Raw genomic sequence first — 1,578 nt, forward strand, 5'->3', positions numbered from 1 at the left:
CAAACTTCTCTCTATCTCTCTCTCTCTCTCTCTCTCTCTGTCTGTCCCTCTTCCCCCAACTACACCAGACCCCATCTATCAAACTTTAAGGGTTATCATGACAAGGATTTATAGTCATGGCAACGGGGCGAATGAAAATGCATGTCCCTCGCATCAACATACCAGCTTTTCCATCCTTTCTGAACATCGACAGGATTACATAACCAGGGGGAAACCACACCCACCTTGTCCCAGCCCCATGGCTGCTTGGAAGATGCTGTTTGCTGCCTCGTGTTAGGCCTAATTTAAATACGTGTGGGGATATTATTAGTTCTTGTAGCACTGGCACACAGAGAAAAGGTGCACTCTTTTTTCACAGCAGCGAGGGATCACAGGTGTAAAACGGTTCCGCCCAGTGCAGTTTTTTGGAACGTCTCGTTGGAAACCTCATGTTGTGTGACAATCGTGTTAGGTCGTATATCACTTCGGTTATGGCTTTTTTAAAATTGTGTTTGTTTTTGTTTATTTGTTTTGTTTGTACTGTTTGGGTTTTCTTGTGTTTTTTTGTATGTTTTAGTATGGGTTTTACTTACTTCGATGAAAAGGTGAACTAAATGTTGTATAGTGAAGTGTTCTCCTAAGGTTGTGATTAGGACAAGTTCAAAAAGAAAGTAAGCATGATTAATGTCAGCGTGAACAGTGTTGTTAGAATTATGAGAATTTTGTAATCTTTAAAAGAACATGTAAACTTTAAGATCAAATAATTTCTTGCTCATGCTTGGGAAAGGTAATAAGAATGACTTTATTTCAGTGTATTTGATAGTAAAGCGATGATGAGGATGTTATATTTTCGCTACTCACACTCATGTTGAACAAGTCTTAGTTTGATACATTCACTCTCATTTCTGCAGGTGGTTAGCGGGTGCTCTCTGTGTGGCTTGCTCCTTCTTTTCTATCAAACATCTATCGTCCTTATCTCACCTCCTTTTTTATTTTGGTGTCTATTGCTCTCTTGTAACATTTCTAATCGTTGGCACTTATATGAACTTATTAATAATAAGCACCATAATACTCTTCTTGAATACTAAACTAGTATTTCTGTATTACATTTTCAAGATCTTGTTAATCAGCCTTGTACTTCGTTTGCTGTTGACCTTCTGTTCATTTATAAATGCTCATTTAGATGTATAAGTTCTTTTTTAAAATCCACTTTTGTTTCTGTTTGTGTTCTGTTGTCTTTTAGAATAATAAATTATCTTATTAGTTCACGTGAATATGCAGGACATTTCTTTGTTATTGTACATTTGATTAATTACAAATCACACAAGGATTAATTCCCCGTATTAGTGGAAAAGAAAGAAAGATATGTCCATAAAAATATGAAGTATGAAAAATAAAGCAACTAGAACCCTTATGAAAGCACTCTAGAGCGAGGCTTCTAGATAAGGTTACCCTCCACAACAATAAGGACCCGATAAAACATTGCCCCATGCCAGGCTAATTAGCGCTAAATTACTTCCGCGATCCTTGTTTTATGAATCAGTGATACTCTTCCTGACATGTTTTTTAAATTGTGTTTTTTTTAGAGGGGGTGGGGGG

General features: G+C 36.9%; 1 protein-coding gene across 1 annotated transcript in view; it reads left to right on the forward strand.

Annotated features, from left to right (window-relative positions):
• The window catches only part of LOC101850894 (homeobox protein caupolican), a gene marked incomplete at its 3' end in the record, with an annotated part of 80,136 nt that overhangs the window by 27,865 nt on the left and 50,693 nt on the right, over positions 1-1,578 (forward strand).

The sequence above is a fragment of the Aplysia californica genome, unplaced genomic scaffold, assembly GCF_000002075.1.
Source record: "Aplysia californica isolate F4 #8 unplaced genomic scaffold, AplCal3.0 scaffold00239, whole genome shotgun sequence".
Taxonomy (NCBI): domain Eukaryota; kingdom Metazoa; phylum Mollusca; class Gastropoda; order Aplysiida; family Aplysiidae; genus Aplysia; species Aplysia californica.